The sequence below is a fragment of the Protopterus annectens genome, chromosome 10.part0 (assembly GCF_019279795.1).
Source record: "Protopterus annectens isolate FY-2018-M chromosome 10.part0, PAN1.0, whole genome shotgun sequence".
In the NCBI taxonomy this organism is placed as follows: domain Eukaryota; kingdom Metazoa; phylum Chordata; order Ceratodontiformes; family Protopteridae; genus Protopterus; species Protopterus annectens.
This window is the reverse complement of record NC_056744.1, coordinates 1390028000-1390048426: the sequence shown is the minus strand read 5'-3', so window position 1 is coordinate 1390048426 and position 20427 is coordinate 1390028000. Positions and strand designations below refer to the sequence as shown.

The 20427-nt window shown below is 43.7% G+C and overlaps 1 protein-coding gene across 1 annotated transcript in view; it reads left to right on the top strand.

Annotated features, from left to right (window-relative positions):
• The window catches only part of COL24A1 (collagen type XXIV alpha 1 chain), a 3617818-nt gene that overhangs the window by 1625859 nt on the left and 1971532 nt on the right, over positions 1 to 20427 (top strand). The window lies entirely within an intron of this gene.

Genomic DNA, 20427 nt, shown 5'->3' with positions numbered 1-20427 from the left:
GTGTCCCTATTGCACCCCAGTAAGGAAGGAAACCTGGAGCCACTACTGGAAGGAGCATCTAATTAAAAAATGAACATCTTAGAAGTAGACTGATTTTATTTTATGTTATTTTTTATTTAGACTTTGTTGCGTAACATTAAGCCAGTAGCCTTTTTCATGGGAGACCTGAGGTGGTATTTGTATTAACTATGGGAAATTTGGTGAAGGCACTGAGGGAATTCCCCTACTCTTTTCAATGTGTTCCATGGAATCTTTTATATTCACCTGCATTCCATCAATTTAGACTGATGGGGCCTTGATTTAATGTGTAATCTGAAGGATTGTAATTTATCCACTTGTTAATTGGGTAAGTGATCTGGTTTATCTTAGTCTTTGTTCAGCCATGGCAGGTGCCACAAGGGATAAAGGTAAATGCATTGTATGTGGACCATTTCATATTAGCCAGTCAACCCAGCAAAATGTTGGGAAATGGCAGGAAATAGCAGTGTTGGGGAAAATATTGCAGAGGACAGGAAAATGTGAAGGTTCATACACAGTGACCAGTCAGGATTTGATCCTTGGGTCGTTAAAACAGATGAAACAGATCTTGGCCATTATGGCTCCATATTGCACATTGAGCCTGTATGCTTTCCATATAGACAAACAAAGAGCAAGTGAGTTGTATTTTTGTCTGTGTGAACCAATTCATATTTCTTTGTGGCTGATCTGTTAGATATGACAGTTTTGTAGCACATAGCCTTCTCTGTGCTATTTAATATATGGAAACAGCTTGTTGTGTTCTGCTGCTGGATACATTTACTCATGCCATTTTATGTTGATATGTTTTTGACTGGTTTTCTCTGGACAGCTTTCCTTAAAAAAAATTCTGTTTGCCTTCTCCGTGCAGTATTAACTGTTACTGTTTTTTGCTTATGGGACCAATTTCTTCCACTCTTTACTATGACACCACACTTGTCACAGTCTGATCATTAAAGAAATGTATTTCTTATATGTACACAGGAGCCTAGAATGGTAAGACACTGAGAGAAGTAAAGTGCTTAAATCATTGTTACACAGTTACTTCGATATATTGTTAGCAGTCTGCCAAATCAGTAGACTAGGAAATATTCGCTAAGGCAAGCTATATAATTTTCATTAAATCATTTGACTCCAGTATTTCATTTGATCAAAACCAGCTTTTATTCTAGCAAATAGAATGGTTGTGCATTTCTTGTTATTTCATTCCTACTTCTGTTCTATAAATTCCTATTTTTCAGTAGTATAATTCATTAATTTAACAGTCTACCAATTATCTTTGTAAATTTAGATTTAGACAAATTAGATTTCTGCTAGTCATTATTTTTAGAAACTGATCAGGAGCAGTGTCAAACAGCATTTAACCTTGAATACACTGTCTTAAGTGTCTGAGAAGAAAACAATATAATACCTCAACTACAAATCTTAGCAGTTTCCATATGACACTGTGGCACACTCTTTAGATGTGTGTGTGTGTGTGTGTGTGTGTGTGTGTGTGTGTGTGTGTGTGTGTGTGTGTGTGTGTGTGTGTGTGTGTGTGTGTGTGTGTGTGTGTGTTTGTGTGTGTGTGTGTGTGTCTGAACATTCTGAAACCCTTGCTTTTAGTCTTAATAAAAAGATTGTTCCCGGAGCCTAACCATTGAATAGAGGAATAAAGCCCTTAGTATGTTGCTGGTGAGCCCCGAGTTTGAATATGGCTCGGGTGCCTGTAGGAGCTGGCAGAAAAGAATGGGAGTGAGCAGCTGCTGCCCACTCACCCATTCCCGGGGAAGGGAGGTGGCTCTGGCTCAATACAAGGCTAAACACTAAACAGGAGCACTAGGTGTCTAAATGTGAAGTTCAGGTCTATAGACCCTACACTGCTGTGTACAGCTGAACTGTGAGTCGAGGAGAATTCAGCATGAGAAGGCATGCTTGCCCTTGGAGGACAGCTGTAGCAGAGCTCGGAAGAGTTTCTGCTGCAATGGAAGGATTAGGCTGTCCCACAGGACCAGGAAAGTTGGCCTGTTTGCTACCATTCAACTCTTGTCACAAGTGGAGTCATGGCGGGTGGTGGATTCTGGGTCAGAAACAAATAGGCTGTTGGGTTCTCACTTGCCAAGGAGTTTCACCACTGCAGAACAATTTTGTGCAGGAAAGAGGGCAGTCAGACTCAATCCTGTGGGGTTTATAAAAAACTAATAAATAAAAACAATGCTTCCAATAACCAGTAACCTGTATATAGCTTTCAGTGGAAGACTGGTTTACCCTGCTCCAGGAGTCTGGAGGGAATCTGGAATCAAGACTCCACAGGATTTTTCATGTATTCCCCTCAAAATATTAACCATATCTAAACAAGGACCAGAAGTGAACATAGTATGAAACTCACTTTTTTCTGTATCTTGGTACTTTATAAAATCCTCCCATTTTGTTAAACTGGCCTTTTTAACCTTCTGTAGGCCCCATTTTTCATTTGTTTTTAACACATCTTCAGACCTGCTCAAATATAATATCAGACAATTCTAAAATAACAACTTGCCATTGGAGTTTAATAATCTGATGTTTTCAATCTTCACTCCATCCTTGACAGTGAGTTACATTCTGAAACTTAGAACAGACTCGGCCGTATACTTTAGCTTGTGCCCTCCAAACTCTCGTGCCAAGCACTACCGATAATGCTGCTCTCAGGAATTACCTCAGATTTTGTTTGCCTCTTTGCAGGCCAGGCGCGTTTATCTGTCTCTTGAGACTTGGCTATTTGTAGTAAGTTTTTTCACTATTAAAACTCTCCTTATATTTAATTACTTTATCTGTTTCCGTTAGTCACCCTTCTATCTACCCAATCCTCTCGTCGTTGGCATGAGTGTCTTTCTTTCTCTGTCTACCGTTGGTAGACCTTTTAAGTACCATTGTTGGTACATTCTTACCTTTTTCAGGTATTTTTAAATACCATTGTTGGTATTTCCCTTTCTCTGTCCTATTATTATTGTTATTGTTATTGTTATTATTGCTATTATTTAAAAAATCTCTTTTATTTTCTTTGTATTTCTCCCTTATCGTATGAGTGTGTGAAAGTTTATCTCCTTAATTACGACTGAAAGACAACTATGTTAAGTTGTCAATCTCGCCTTCATTCTTGCTTGATGGGTTCGGAGCCGATCCCTCGGCTCTGACTCGGCACTTGCTAAGCTCGAGAGTCACTTTTACCAGCTCGAGGCAGCCCCATATCCCATGATGCAAGGCGGTAAGTACCCAGATCTCGTTTGCCGCTTCGCTTATGAGGTCCTCCTTTTACCAGCTCCTGGTAAGTGATTCACTTTGTTGATATTTAAGCCCCTTTTTGTAAAAAAACCTTTTATTTTTAGTTATAAGTTAATTATATAGATTTTCTGACAGAAAATCCCTGTCTCTTCTAATTTTTTTTTTTTTTTTAGTCAAACTTTACCCATCCCATCCCCTCCCTGTTAGGGTGTGTGTGTTTGTTTTTATAGTAATACCTTTTTGGTATTTTATTTAATTTAATTTTCTGACTGGTGTGTGTGTGTGTTTTGTGAAGCACCATGTCAAAGGAGAGGGTCTCAGGTTTTAAGAAGTGTGACTCGTGCTGTCAGAAGATGTCTCTGACAGACGGTCACACTTCTTGCCTGTATTGCCTGGGGCCTCTTCACCTGCAGGACTCCTGTGCTATTTGTCATTCCTTCAGCCAGAGAGTCCTGCAGGAAAGACGTAACAAGCTGATACTTAGGGGCCTTCTTAAGCCGGAGGGCTCTCTGGCTAAGTCGGCTCCATCAAAATCAGCCAAATCTTCCAAGGCCCAGGCTTCTGTGTCTAAGCCTGCGGCCTCGGCTCCGACTCGTTCAGTCGAGATCGGCACGGCTGGAGCCGATTCTGGCTTAACAAAGCCTTCGGCACCGATGGCTATCGGTGCCGATTCTGCATCGACCACTTCGGTGTCGGCTCCGATCGGTTCCGACCACCATGTGGCACAGGCATCGGTGTCGGCTCCGATCGGCTCCGACACCGTTACTTTTGTGGCTGTATCGGCTCCGGCTGGAGCCGATGCATCGAGGCTTCCTGTCGGCTCCGATAAGTCTTCGGCTCCGACAGGATCTATAGTATCGGTTCCGATGGCTCATTCCAGGAAGAGGTCGAGGTCTCCTTCCTTGGAGCCGATACTTTCGGCTCGGCTTCACCTCTTCTTTCGAACGGAGCCATCGGAGCCGATCTTCAAGGTCATCCAGACTTTCAGACCATGACCTAGAGAGAGTGGTCAGCAGATTACTTAAGTCACAGGTACTGGCCCAAATGTTGCATAGTCCGTCTCAACAGACGACTGTTGGTCCACACCCCGTTACAGTTCCTCCTTCAACTCTACCCCAGAGCTTGGAGTTGGAGTCTTCGGAAATGGTTACTGCTACGGCTGGAGGACTGATACCCCTTCTGTTCCTTCAGCCTCTACTCTTATCTCCTCTTGAGACCTTCCTTAGAGGGATTCGTGGTCGGGCTTCCATGGTCTCCTCCGAGGGGGTGAGTGGCATCGGACCCTTGTCCGAACCCGCTCTTCCCCTTGGAGCCTCGGCCTTGGTGAGCTCGGCTCCGACATCTGCCTCGGAGACTTCCCTTCGGTGGTCCCTGGGTTCCTAGTTCTTGAACGGGTTCTCTCGGACCTGCCTGGGAGGGGAGCATTCGAGGTGATGAAGAGTGTGCTGGCCACTGGTATCAGTCAGCAGTCTGTTCCCGTAGCTCCTCCCTCTATAGTGCTTGTTGACATCTCTGCCACTTCTCTTGCTATAGGACCCAGAGATCCTCTGCCTCGGGTTTCCCCATTGGGAATTTCCCCCTCTTCCGAGGATTCTCCTGATGTTTCGGGAGATCCTCCTAGGAAGAGGACTTGTAAGAGGAAACATGTAGACTCCCCCGAGTCTGTCACTTCGGATACTGACTTTGATGAGTCAGAGGGATCCCCTAGATCCCCCTCTGAGGATGTCTCCTTCTCAGACATCCTAGAACTCCTTAAACAGAGGGGAAACTGGCCCACCAACAATCCCTCTGAGGATGAGTCAGTATACCTAGAGGCGTTTGGATCTCGGCCCTCCACCTCCTGGGTGTCTCCGCCTTCGACCCCTTATGCAGGTTATTGCCCGAAGGCGTGGGCAGCTCCTGACTCTGTAGAGCCAGTCCCTAGGAGGCCTTCAAAATTTATCACTGCCCCAGTGACAAGCAATTCCTCACTAAGGGTGTCCCCGCTGATGCCATGGTGGTGGCTGCGGCCACCAAGAAGGAACTTGCAGATCCTTCCGTACCCATCCATCCTCCTAATAAGGACTCTAGGACCATGGATAGGTACGGTAAGCGGATGTTTTCCTCAGCGACCTTTGCTATGCGTTCGCTGAATTACCTATGTCACTTCACCAGACTCCAGAGGGATATCCTTAAGGAACTGGGTGAAGTAGTACAGGATCCTACAGCTGCAGGAGCTCAAGAAAAGATTGCTTCGCAGCTAGGAACCCTTAATTCCATTGCAAACTCCTCCATGCGGCTAATATCTTATGCTGCTGATGGAGGGAGTAGAGCCGCAGGTACAGGTGTGGCTCTTAGACGCCAAGCCTGGATGCGGCTATGTGATTTTGCTGATCCCTTTAAGGCGTCCTTCACAAACTCTCCCTTTGATGGGTCAGCTTTGTTTAGCCCTCAGGTGATGGAAACTTTGACCAGGTGCGAACAGGACGGCAAGACTCTTTCTGCTGTAGGAGTCCGTTTTTCCACCCCTTCTAGACCTTATCCCAAAGGACAGAAAGGTGGCAAAATGTGGTTCCGTAAATCCCAAGGAGTCACGCCGGATTCACGTGGTCAGTTTACCCCTAGAGGCAGAGGGGGTAACAACAACAGACGCTCTAGAGGCAGAGGGGGTCCAAAAAAACAGGGAAACAGAGAGCCTCTCTCTGACAAGCCCTTTCAGCATCCCTGAGATGTTGCCCGGCTGTCCCTCCTTGCAGGCAGTCGGGGGAAGATTATCACTGTACCCAGAAGCCTGGCATTCCCTCACTCAAGACAGATGGGTACAGTCGATCATATCCAAGGGTTACATAATTCCTTTCGAGGAAAGTCCCTTCCCCTCAAATTCCCTTCCAGATGTACCACCCGGTCTAAGGGAAATTGCAGAGTTAGAAGTCTCAAAACTACTGCAAAAGAGCCATTCAGCCAATTACAATAGACCATTCAGAGCCGGAATCTACTCAAGGTTCTTTTTGGTCCCCAAAAGACGGGAGACTGGAGACCAATATTGGATCTCAGCAGACTCAACAAGTCTGTCAGGAAGACAAGATTCCGAATGGTCACTCTTCAGTCAATTCTGCCCTTCTTACAGAAGGACAACTGGATGTGCTCAATAGATCTTCAGGATGCGTGCTATCACATCAAAATTCACAGACGCTCCAGGAGATTTCTCCGCTTCGGCTGGGGTCCAGTCATTTCCAGTTCAGAGCCCTGCCCTTTGGTCTCACTACAGCCCCCAGAGTGTTCACCAAATGCATGGCAGTGGTCACGGCTCACCTGAGACGTCAAGGATTCCAGGTGTTTCCGTATCTCGACGACTGGCTCCTGTCAGCCACCACCAGGCATCAGCTTATACAAGCCAGGGATTACACAATAAACCTTTGTTCTCATTTGGGCATCTCGATCAACTTGAAAAGTCATCCTTATCGCCCTGCCAGTCTATTACCTTCATAGGCAAACTTAAACACTGTTCGGATGTCAGCTACCCTTACAGATCAAAGAGTTTCAGACATTCAGAGTCATGTCAGGATCATTCTGGCCAACAAGAAAGTACAGGCCAGAATGGTTCTAAAGGTATTAGGTCTCATGGCTGCGGCCATTACTCTTCTTCCCTGGCTCGATTCTACATGCGCCTTCTTCAGTGGATGCTGTTCACACAATGGTCATACCAACAACTTCCAATGCGTCACCAGATTCTGGTGACACAGACATGCAAAGAGCATCTTGCTTGGTGGATCACATCTCCTCAGGTTCACCAAGGCAGGTACTTTGTACCCCATCCCCGATAGCCACTGTCACCACGGATGCCTCCCTGATCGGGTGGGGGTCATTATCAGGGCAGGATGGTTCATGGGACGTGGCAGCCGTTCGGTACCATCTGCACATAAATGTCCTGGAGATGAGAGCAGTGCTTTTAACGTTGCAAGCCCTCAACGACTTTCTTCCCGTAGGGACAATTGCAGTCCACACAGACAACATGTCTGTAGTTTGGTATATCAACAAACAGGGCGGAACCAAGTCCTACCCCTTGTGTCGAGAAGCGCTCAGACTATGGCAATGGGCGATCTCCTCTCATCGGTTTCTGGTAGCAACGCATATCCCTGGGAAAACCAACATTGTAGTGGACAGATTGAGCAGAGCTATTCTCATGCCTCACGAGTGGTCTCTCAAGCAATCTATAGCGGAAGAGATTTTTCTGGAATGGGGTCGTCCATGTTGCGATCGTTTTGCTACTCCCCAAAACAGCAAATGTCCAGACTTCTTCTGCCTGTGCGCTCTATCAGGCCATCCCCCCAGAGACGCTCTGACCCAGGATTGGCCCCAGGGACTTCTTTATGCCTTCCCTCCATTTCCTCTGATCCCTCAGGTTATCCAGAAAGCTACCGTTTTGAGAGCCAAATTGATTCTCATTGCCCCTTACTGGCCTCGACAAGTTTGGTTCCCGTTCCTCCATCATCACCTTTTGGTGCAGCCGTGGCATCTGGACCCAGTGCCAGATCTTCTGATTCACCAATCGGGTCAGCTGCACCGGTCTATCCCTTTTCTCAACCTCACAGCATGGTTGCTCCACTTCCTTCCTTAGCCAGGCTTCCTTTGATCTCTAACCCAGTTAGAGACATCATAGTAGCTTCGCTAAAATCCTCTACCAGGAGGATTTATACAAGCAAATGGAAACGTTTCTCTTATTGGGCTAAGGCCAAGAATATTGATCCCTTTACTGCCCCTGTTCAGGCAGTCCTGGATTTCTTAGCAGAGATTTTTCATGCAGGCTCCTCTTCTTCCACAGTCAGAGTTCAATTGGCTGCTATTTCCAATTTTCATGTCGGGATAGCAGATCATAATATTATGTCCCATAGGCTCTGCAGGGCCTTCTTGAAAGGAATTTTCCTACTAAAGCCTCCAATCAGGAATCCTCCTCCTCCTCAGTGGGATCTAAATTTAGTGCTGACATCTTTGATTCTTTCCCCCTTCGAGCCAGCTGCTTCTTGTTCCCTGAAATATCTTTCTTGGAAAACTTTATTCCTAGTGGCTATTACATCGGCCAGGAGGGTGTCTGAACTTCATGCTCTTTCGGTTCGACCCCCCTATTTGGTTTTTCACAAAGACAGAGTATCTTTGAGAACTAACCCAACCTTTTTGCCTAAGGTCGCTTCAAAGAACAATTTGAATCAATCCATTGATCTCCCTGTATTTTTCCCTAACTATTCAGATAGAGCTGAACAAAAGCTACATTATCTTGATGTCCACCGTCAACTTAGATATTATTTGGACAGAACAAAAAAATTTAGAAAATCTGATCAACTTTTTGTTTCCTATGCGGATAATAAAAAAGGCCTTCCTGTTTCTAAAGTGACTTTGTCTAGATGGCTTTCTTCGGTCATCTCTGAAATTTATCTGCTCAGGGGAAAACAGCTGTGCTCAAAACCTAAAGCACATTCAACTAGGAGCTTAGCTACTTCTACAGCTTTTCAAGCTAGACTTCCTTTAGACACTATTTGTGCAGCGCCACTTGGGCCACTCCTCACACTTTTGTTTCCCATTACAAATTGGACTTGGCCTCCAGGGACAGAGCCAGTTTTGGCTCTACAGTCCTCAAGAGTTTGTTCCATTGAGCCACCCAGGATAGAGGTGCTAGGGCGGTCCCATCAAGCAAGAATGAAGGCGAGATTGACAACTTAACATTAAGAAGTTATGTACCTACCATAACGTTCCATGTTAGTTGTCTTCTCTCGCCTTCTTTCTTCGACCCTCCCTCCTTCCCCCTGGCCTGGACAGACCTTGTTATAAGAAACTGTTATGCTGAAGACCATTCAGACCTGGTCCTTCTTCCATCTGTAGTTTTCTTTCTTCCTTTGGGAAGTATTTTATGCTTGGTGCTATTGCCCTTTGTCATCAAACGAGATCTGGGTACTTACCACCTTGCATCATGGGATATGGGGCTGCCTCGAGCTGGTAAAAGTGACTCTCGAGCTTAGCAAGTGCCGAGTCGGAGCCGAGGGATCGGCTCCGAACCCATCAAGCAAGAAAGAAGGCGAGAGAAGACAACTAACATGGAACGTTATGGTAGGTACATAACTTCTTATTCTCCTCCTAAGTCTTCTAAAGGCACTTCTGGTTTTAAAAGGTGCCAGAAGTGTCAGAGTAAGATGCTCAACTTTGACAGACGCACTTTGTGTGTCTATTGCCTGGGGAAAATTCATCTCTAAGAAGACTGCTCAGTTTGTCATGGGTTTTCAACCCATACCTTGACTGAAAGAAAGAACAAGCTGATTTTGAAGGGAATCCTCAAATCTGGATTTGACGAGGTCATTTCTGAGACGAGGACTGAAGCTAGCACATCTTCATCCTCCTCTTCTTCTACCTCAAAGAAAAGGCCTTCATCGGTTCCAAGTTCTTCGGAACCATCGAAAAAAATCCCAAAGTCAACCTGGGTACCGAAGAGTTCATTGGCACTGGAAGGTTTGTCTGGTTCCAAAACTAAATTTCTCTTGGAGCCGGCAGCCACTTCCTCAGTACCTACTGATTCCTCACTGTCAAAACAATCAGGACTGCCTCCGCTTCTAAGAACAACTTACTCACCTACCATTAACCCCTTTAAAGACAAGCCACCAAGCCCCTTTTTGGAAGTGAGACCCTCTAAGTCTCCTTCCACTGCCTCAATTCGCTCTACTAAGACTCTCTCAGAGGCTGGTATTTTAAGACTGGTGGATCAGCTTCTGACAGCAAGGAGATTGTCCTCAGTTTCTAGCCACCTCCATGTCCTCCTTCTCCAACTCTTGTTGAGTTTTGGAGCCTTCAGTTTCACTCTCCCGGCATCTACTGTCTCAGGTCTGGTAGTATCCCCTTCCCCGGTTTCCGAGAGCTGCCTTGCGTTCCTAAGAGCTTTCAGCACTGGTGGTTTCCAGGGGTCGAGACTATCTGGTCGGATCTAAGGTGAATAGATATCTTTCTGTTCCTTCAGGACCATACATGTCCCTCAGTGCTTCGGCCTTTGTAGTATCAACCCAGGCTTCTGTTCTGGGGGCTGCCTCCTCGGTGCGGGGTGTGACCCCAGTTCTGAAGTAGTCTATTTTGGTTCCAGGCTCCCCAGTCCCATCCCTCTATGGGGGGGGGGGCAGCCATATGGATCATGAAGAAGGCCATGTCCATTGCAGACTGTCAGTCTTTGCCATCCCTGTCGGGACAAATTTCTGCATCCCCTCAACCTGAGCTACCATCAGTCTCTTCCCCAGGACAGAAGGCACAAAAGTCCCAGTTTAGTGGTCTCCTCTTCGGATACTTCCTCGGATCACCCCCCCCCCCCAAGGAAGTCCCTGTGAAGAAGAAGTGCAAGAGGAAGCACTTAGACTCCCCAGAGGAGTCCTTCACTGAAGATACTGATTTTAATGAGGGGGAAGGTTCCCCCAGGTCACCCGCTGATGATGTTTCCTTCAGGAACATCCTGAAAATACTGAAACAGAGGGGGTGGCTTGCCCTCCATCCAACCTTCGGAGGAATCAGTATACCTGGAGGCTTTTCGTGCCCAGCCATCTAGTTCTTGGATATCTCCGCCTGCTGACGATCTCATTAAGTTGATTGCTCAGCGGCCGTGGAAGATGCCTGATTACATAGAGCCAATCCCCAAGAAACCCGATCATATATTATCAGCCCCTAAGAATGAGCTACACTGGTCCAAAGGGATTCCAGTTGATGCCATGGTGATAGCGGCTGCCACCAAGAAGGAAATTGCTGAGGAAAGTCTGACTATCCATCCTCCTAACAAGGAGTCTAGGACTTTGGTAGATTTGGGAAAAAGCAGATTTATGATTCAACGACCTTCTCTGTCAGGTCCTTTAATTATATGGCGCACTTTACGAGATTACAGAGAGATCTGATCAAAGAGCTTTCGGATACCCTCTCAGGAGCAGTAGCTGAAGGGGTTCAAGACAAAGTTACTTCTCAGGTAGCAACCCTTGATGCAATCTCTAACTCGTCTATGAGACTGATTGCTCATGCAGCTGAAGGGACGACTAGAGCAGCCGGTTCAGGCATAGCCATCAGAAGGCACTCCTGGATGCACTTGTGTGACTTTGCAAAGCCATTTAAAGCATCATTTGTCAATGCTCTCTTTAACAGATCTATCCTGTTTGGTCCCAAGATAAAAGACACTTTAGCCAGATGTGAAAAGGATTGCAAGACCCTTTCTGCCATAGGCATACGTTTCTCCATTCCTCAGAGGCCATACTCTAGGAACCAGAGAAGTGGAAGACTATGATTTAAAAAATCCAAAGGGCCTTTCCAAGATTTACAAGGCAAAGACTTTCCCCTGGAGCAGAGGGGGAAGCAATGAAAGATGCCACACCAGAGGCAGAAATGGACCGCAAAACCAGGGATCAAGAGAATCTTTCTCTGGTATTTCCTACCAGCACCCCTGAATGGGGGGGGGTGATTGCCCTCCTCTGGAGGCAGTCGGGGATGACTTTCTCTGCAACAATCTGCCTGGTAAATGTTAACTTCAGACAAATGGGTGCAGGGACTAAAATCCAGAGGTTACAAAATCCCTTTCATTACCCCCAAAATGCCAGACAAAACTCCCAGACGTACCACCCAGTCACAGGGAGGCAGCGGTACTAGACATTCAAAGACTGCTAGACAAAAGAGTCATCCAAAAAGTCCCACCAGAACAAACAGGATCCAGATTTTACTCAAGGTTCTTTTTAGTCCCCAAGAAAACAGGGGACTGGAGAAACATATTGGATCTCAGCCAGTTCAACAAGGCAGTTCAGCAAACCAAATTCCGGATGGTCTCAGTTCGGTCGTGGATGTGCTCTGTAGACCTCCAAGATGCTTATTACCACATAAAAATGGAAAAGAGCTCCAGGAGGTTTCGGCACTTCCAGCTAGGAGCCAGTCATTTCCAATTCAGAGCGCTGGCCTTTGGACTCTCCACAGCCCTCAGAGTGTTCACCAAATGCATGGGAGTGGTAGCAGCTCATCTAAGACTGCAAGGATTTTGAGTATTTCCATATCTCAATGACTGGCTTCTGAACACTACCACTAGGCATCAGTTAGAACGGGCAAGAGATTACACTATACATCTTTGCACATCTCTAGGCATAATGATACATTTCAAAAAGTCCAGAGTTCAGCCTTCTCAGCAGTTGGATTTCATTGGAGCCCATTTAGACACTGTTTCAGGAATTGTGTCTCTCCCTCCAGAAAGACTCCAACGCTTCAGGTCCCAGGTCAGGCAAATTCTACGGAACAACAAGGTCCCGGCAAAACTAGTTCTTCAAGCATTAGGCTCCATGGCAGCATTGATCACTCTTGTCCCCTTGGAAAATTATCACATGCAAATCTTGCAATGGTTACTAGCTTCCCAATGGTCTCCGATGCACCAACCAATGTCTCATCTAATTTTGATTATCAGTCGCTGCAAACAGGACCTCATGTGGTTGCTATAGGCCAGTCAGATTCTCTTGGGTTGGCCATTCATTCTTCCCCAGCCCCAAGCCATAGTGACCACGGATGCTTCTCAGATAGGGTGTGTGTGTGTGTGTGTGTGTGTGTGTGTGTGTGTGGGGGGGCATTATCTGGGAAGAACAGTTCAACCATGGTAAAAAATTTCTCCAAAGCCAACTTCATACTTCTTAAGACAGAAGTGGTGAACTTCATGACACCCATGCAGATGGACAGTACAGTTACGACTACTGAATCCTACACAATTGCACTTTATAAGCACTTACATGAGTGCATGGGTCGTGCTATCCCAAACAGAACCAAGATGCTATCCTCCAAAAAAAGGAAGCCAATCTGGTGGTTCCCTGCCATAAACAATCTGTACAACAGAAGGAAGAAACTGTTGCAAAAGAGAGTAAAATCCCATGAGTGGAGGAGTTCCCTAGTCAACCTCAGTAAGAAGCTGCGATCCCTGATAAAATCCTCCAAAGCTAATTACGAAAACAAAATCGCCACTGATTCTAAAGACAACCACAATGCATTCTATAGCTATGTTAAGAATCTCAATGGCAACACTCAGATCTGCTCTGAGTTACAGCACAATGGCACTAAATACACAGACCCAACTGATATTGCCAACATCCTGGCAGATAGGTTCAGTGGTAACTTTACCCCCCTCTCACCCCCTAAAGAGCCCATCTCTATACCGGAAGAATGCAAAGTTCTTGTAATCACAGCTGCACAGGTGAAAACCACACTCTCCAAAGCCAAGAATACAGCATCCATGGGACCAGACAACATCCCAGGCTGCATTCTACATGAACTACAGAACGAATTGGCACCCCACCTAAGTACCATGTTCAATCATAGCCTCACCTCAGGCTTTGTGCTTGCAGAATGGCGCACAGTGACAATTATCCCACTCCACAAGGGGGGAGCCAACACGGACCCAGGGAACTACCGCCCCATTAGCCTGACGAGCCTGGTCTGCAAGGCCATGGAACTTATCATCATGGAACTTATAAACAAAGACATTGGTAATCTCCAAACTCTGGACCCCATCCAGTTCGGGTTTGTAAAAGGCAGATCATGTCTCATAAACCTGATAGACTTCTTTGAAGCAATCACCAAAGCTGTAGACAAGGGTAAGGTGGTTCACACAGCCTATCTAGATCTTGCCAAGGTTTTCAACACCATCCCCAACTCTGGAATTATAGATACATTCACTATACTAGGTATAAATCCCTATGTCATAAGATGGGTTGCCATCTAGCTCACTGACAGAACCCACACTGTGAAAGTAGCAGACTCCAAATCCGACTTCAGACCGGTGACAAGTGGAGTACCACAGGGTTCAGTCCTGGGTCCTCTCCTGTTTGCTATCTACTTCTCTGAAGTACAGGCTAATACAGAAGGTCTTTGGCTAACGAAGTTTGCAGATGACTGCAAACTAGGAGCCATAATCAAAACTCCTAACGATGTGGACATCCTACAAAAGGGCCTCACTGAGACAGATGCCTGGTGTCAAAGCTATGGCCTCAAGCTCAATGCCAAAAAGTGCATTGTCATCCCCTTTGGTAAAAGCTCTGCACCCATGAACTACAACATAGGCGGTAGTATACTTAACACCGAAAGTGTGATAAGAGACCTTGGGACACAGGCGAACAGTAGTCTCTCCTTTGATAATCACATCGCCACAGTAGACAGGAATTCCTTCTACGTGGCACACCTCATCACAAAAGGTTTCTCATCCAGAAAAAAAGAGGTCATTGTTCCCCTCTACTCATCACTCATTAGACCCATTATAGAGTACAATGCCCCTTTTGGTATGTACCTCACAAGACATCTACAACAACTGGAAAGGCCGCAGAAATACCTCACAAAGAGGATTACCGGCCTCAGACAGATGCCCTACGCAGACCACCTCAAAAAACTCCAGCTTTACTCCGTTGCATATCGCCTACTCAGAGGTGATCTCTGCCTAACATACAAAGCTATGTCAAACCCAGAGCTGTTGGACATGCCCCACTTAAAGAAATCCCAATCCCTCCGAGCTACATGCTCTAGGGGACCAAAACCTTGTCACCACAATAAACAGAACATGCCAGAGGGATAGATTCCTCTCCCAGAGACTTCCCATACTCTGGAATAAACTACCTATCTAAATCAAACAAAGCTCCTCATTAGCACTTTTCAAGAAAAATCTTGATGATTGGATGGGAAATAGGAAGTTCACCCCAGGGATCACCTCTGTGGCTCTGCTTGACAGTGGCACAGGAAAATAATTTTCTTGGGTGACAAAAGCCAGGGTACCTTTTTGGCTGGGCTTGTATACGCCCCTAGTACCTACCTATGAACCTATATGGTCTCAATTAGAGGCCAACTTGCACATCATTGTTCTAGAGATGAGGGCATGCTGTTAGCGTTGCAAGCATTCTAAGATGCCATTTTTCTAGGGACAGTAGCAATTAAGATGGACAACATGTCTATAGTCTGGTATCTCCTGCTGTCTGGTATATAAACAAACAAGGGGGAACCATGTCTTACCCGTTGTGTTGAGAGGCACTCAGAGTTTGGCAATGGGCAATTTCTTCCAACCGCTTTCTCACAGCAATGCACATTCCAGGGAGCTCCAGTGTGATAGCGGACAAGTTGAGCAGAACTATTCTCACGAGTGGTCTCTCAATCTTGCAGTGGCGAACAAGATTTTTCACCACTGGGGTCAGCCTTGCTGCGATTTTTTTTGCCTCCTCTCTGAACAACAAGTGCAGAAGTTACTTTGCCCTAATCCCCTGTCTGGGGGCATCACTCAGAGACTCTCTTCTCTACTAGTGGCCAGCCAGTCTACTCTTGCCTGTCCCCCAACTTCCCTCATATCACAGTTCCTAAAGAAATTCAAAAGGACAGAAAGTTCTATAATCCTCATTGCCCCCTTCTGGCCTCAACAGGCTTGGTTTCCCTTCCTTTGGCCTGATTTAATCCGGAAACCTTGGATTTTGGACCCATCTCCAGATCTGCTGACTCACCCAGAGGGCATGGTACATCCGAATCTCCAACGTCTCAAGATCACTGCATGGCTTCTCCATTTTCCATGATTCCCAGGCATATTTTTCTCTCTTCCCCTGTGCAAAGATTTATTGTTGCTCATCACACACCTTCTACTAGGAAACTGTATAAAAGTAAATGGGAAAAATTTGATAGATGGGCCCTTCATGAGGGACTAGACTCTTATACCAGTCCTATTCATAAGGTGTTAGATTTTCTAGCTGCACTTTACCAGTCTGGTTCCTCTGCATCTACAGTTAGAGTTCACCTAGCAGCGATTTCAAACATTCATATAGGGCTGAAAGGTGATTCTCTGATGTCACACTAACTCTGTAAAGCATTCTTAAAAGGACTCCTAATGCTAAGACCACCATTCAAAGAACCTGCTCCCTTTTAGGATCTGACTGTAGTTCTTCAGGCCCTTACTATGATCCCTTTTGAACCATCAGTGACTTGTCACTTAAGACATTTGTCTTGGAAAACTTTATTTTTGGTGGCTATCACTTCTGCCAGAAGAGTATCAGAGCTTCAGGCCCTGTCTTGCAAACATCTCTACTTAATATTTCACAAAGATAGGGTTGTACTTTGAACAAATCCATCTTTCTTACCAAAGGTTGTCTCCGAAACCAACATTAATCAAACCCTACAACTGCCAGTCTTTTTCCCAAATTTTTCTAACAAAGGAGAATATGCACTTCATTTACTTCATGTGCACAGACAACTACGTTTTTACCTTTACAGAACTATGGATTTTAGAAAATTGAACTAACTATTTGTGGCATTCTCTTCATGTATATAATCCAGTTTCAAAAGTTACCTTGGCTAAATGGCTTAGCGACCACATCACTTTCATTTATCATTCTAAGGGGCTCCAACTTCCAAAACCAGTTCAAGCCCATTCAACAAGAGCAGTGGCAATGTCTGCAGTTTTTCATGCCAGAACATCTTTAGATGATATCTGTGCAGCAGCCACATGGTCTTCTCATCGTACCTTATCATTCATTACAAATTGGATCAGGTCTCGAGGGGAGGAGCATCTTTGGGCTCTATGGTGCCTAGAAATATTCTTCCGTGAGACCTCCCAAGGCTAAAGTAGCTGGGGACTCTGTCCCACTGTTAAGGATTGAGTTAAGATTGACAACATCAGATAAAGAAGTTATGTCTTACCATAATGTAACATCTGTGTTGTTGATCTTCACCAATCCTTGACATCCCACCCTCCTTTCCCCATCTTAAGACTCTTAGTAGACTGAATTTGTCCTTAGCTAGGTTCTTTTTAAGGACTCACATTTGGCCTCAGTTTATTATGCGCATTATTTAACTAGTGTCTCCATATCTATCTGCCACTTTCTTGGCAAACTCGATCTGAGGTAATTCCTGAGTGGAGCATTATGGGTAGTGCCTGGCTTGAGAGTTTGGAGGGCTCAAGCTGAAGTATACGGCCGAGTTGGTTCCGAGGTTCGGAACTGAACCCACTGTCAAGGATTGGTGAAGATCGACAACACAGATGGAATGTTATGGTAAGACATAACTTCTTTTTTTTTTTTTTTTTTTTTTTTTTTTGCAAGCTCATAGTACGAAAAAAAATCAAATCAAACTAAATAGCATTTTATTGTACTGGTACTGCCCAAATGAATAATAATCACATTTGGAGCTGTCCATCATGTTCTGTAGTCCTGTAATAATGGCATTAACCAGCTCACACCTTGCCCGTAACTCTAGTTATCTTTCTTTTCTGTCCTTAACTTAATATTAGTAATGACAATTCATAATGTGTTTCATATGTGCATTTTAAGCCTTTGAGATCTACTAAAACAAAACTTATTTGAACTTTGTTTTTCATGTAGCACATCTGAAGATGACTTGGTCAAAAGAGGTCACTGCAGAGGGGAAGTTCTTATTCACATGGTACACTACCTGGTTGATTGTTTAATTAGTTTGGGTGTGAGAATGAAGCAGTGTGCTTGGGGTGTGTGAATTAATTTAGCTCCCCAAAAGCAAACATGCTGTTTTGATTCTTGTTCATTGAATCAAATTACGTTTGACTAACTGACCTTTGATAATCAGCTAAGGATCCACGTATTTTGTGTTTGTATTCCATTTTGTTCATTTGTTTGGACTGACTTATAAAACATCTAATTTCTTATGTGTCTTGTTTTTTTAAATACTTATCTGTATTCAGTAAAGTTATTCATTTCTTATTTTCTTTGAGTACCTTGTTTTGTTCGTACTTAATGTCTGGAAGAAAACCTTTTTTGCTAGCTCACTGACCCTACATCAAAAGAAAAAGTAATTGTGGACTTCATAACATTACAAAAAAAATTAAGTGCACTTAATGACTTTTTTGCTTTTCACAATATATACTTCACTGAATCTGTAACTGCTGATTCTGAAGGAGGTAGTCCAATACTCTACCTTAGCTCTTTGTAGAAATTCTAAATCATTTGTTATCATTTTATATATTTTATTTATTTGTTTAGCCACCTGATGCTTAACATATTAACATAAGCAAAAAAGGAAACTACTGTGTTTCTTTCTAATCCAAATTTACCTTGAGTAACTGAAATTATATAGAATAGTAAATTCTGCGGGTGCATAGGAATGACACATGTACGTTTAGTTTTATGGTTTGTAAAGTAGGAAAACATTTTATTTTTAATGCAATAACATTGTGATGTCTACAAAATAATTTCCTACTTTAAATGCCATTTTCTATATGTACTGACCACTTGTTTCACTAACTTGAAATGCCTGTAGGTAAGCTAGTACTATCAGTATCATAGAGTAATGTTGCTTCATCATCTGACAGAGAAATATTCCATACATTTTTAAAAAGAGATATTAGTATCTTATACCAGACCAATTTTATTATGTCCTTTTTCTGCTTTTTATTTTCCCCCAGCCTTTCATTGTTTTCTTAACATTCTGTGCAATCTGTTTCAAATTTTGCTTTTAATGCTGTTTAATTATTCCCAAATGTGTACCCATTGTACTGAAATTCAAATCTTTACCAAGCTGGCAGGCAGTAGCCTTAACTGTTTAGTCTAGCTTAAGTAGATCGACTTCCCTGTCTGTTGTGTATGTGTTTGAGTGGATGTGCACAAATACACAGCACAAATGAAAAGAAAAATCTCAAAAAGTAAAATACTGTTTTAACAGTTGTACTCCTAGTATATGAATAAAATGTATTCCTATTCTAGCATGAAAACTGTGAATTATGTTCACTCCAGCTAGAAAGAGGGACCCTGTGGTAGGTTAAAAAGGACAGGTTCTTTAAAGTGAGAATATTACTATTCTCATGCTACCTTTGTCACAGTTCTGCAATGTAGACGTACACAAGCACTGGCACACATGCGCAAATACAAAAAGAAAACACTGCAATATTAAACGAACTTCCTGAGGGAAATACAACTAATAATAAATTCTTATGCAAAAAGATGCAAGTCAAAGCATTCAAAAATTAAAGTGATTTGTCTAAGATTTTACTAGCCAAGCACGTGGCCAGAAATTTATCATTTGTAACCCATCATATAACTGTCCCTTGTTCTGTAGTATATGTTTCAAACATATCATTAAAGATGCAAAAGATACACTAAAGTTTTCATAGCTAAACCCTTTAATTGTATAGCTAGTGGTTTGGCAAGAAACGTCATTTAGGATTAATGTACTTGTTTGTTGGATGACTTGCATCTTTATCTTATTTCTGGTTTTGAAGACGGAGGGTGTAATGCCTTAAGTTAGGTGAAGTACCACACTTTATTATGTTCCCAACCTGGGTGAAATGCTGTACCCTCAAAAATTAATTTTAACACAATGTTTACATAGGAGTATAGTATATCTACGTACATGGGGAAGAAGTATTCATGGTTGAGAGGCTTTAGTTCAAAAAAGTTAATGATCAGGTGAGTTTTGATGCAATGTGTTGCATTGTGCCAGTCGACAGAGGGGTTTTGAAGGTTTTTTCCCCCTTTCAGCTCTGTGTCATGACTGTGGAGTTGGTGTATATAATTTAGAGGGGTCTGGGAGATGCAGGGTAACTTTTCTCTCTGCAAAACTAAATGTGTTTAATAAGCTTTTCAAATTACTGTTTTCAGAATTTCATTTTCAGTAAAAGATTTGAAAAAACAATGAGTCAGTCAACCGTTAAGTGTACCCTTACATAGCATTTACCTGGCTACATTCATATACTACACTTGTATATAATACATGTGTGCATGTGTGCATGTGTGTGTGTGTGTGTGTGTAAATAAATACAGTAAATAAATAAATACCTCTATATATTTATTAGTGCCGTCTGTTATGTAATAATAACTAACAAGTGTATGCAGAAAATTGCTTTAAATCAGAGGGGGAAGTACTTGGACCAGCTGCTAAGCTGTTTGCATAACTACATAAACCTAGCATTTCAGAAGAATTTTTGCCTTCTTTAGTATCATTTCAGTATTTAATTTGAATTGCTATGCAGTATTTCAAATCCTGATTTATGTTTTTTATAACATTCAAAGATTTGCATGGAGCTATGGGTCTATGCAACCTTTTATTATTAAGTATTTTGAATTTCTCAGTCATTTCCCAGGCACAGCAGTACATAGTAGACAAAGAGGAACCGCTTCAAGGAACTCCTGTTGAGTATAGTCTCCGTTCATCAATGTTTATACTCTTGTTAAAAGCAGA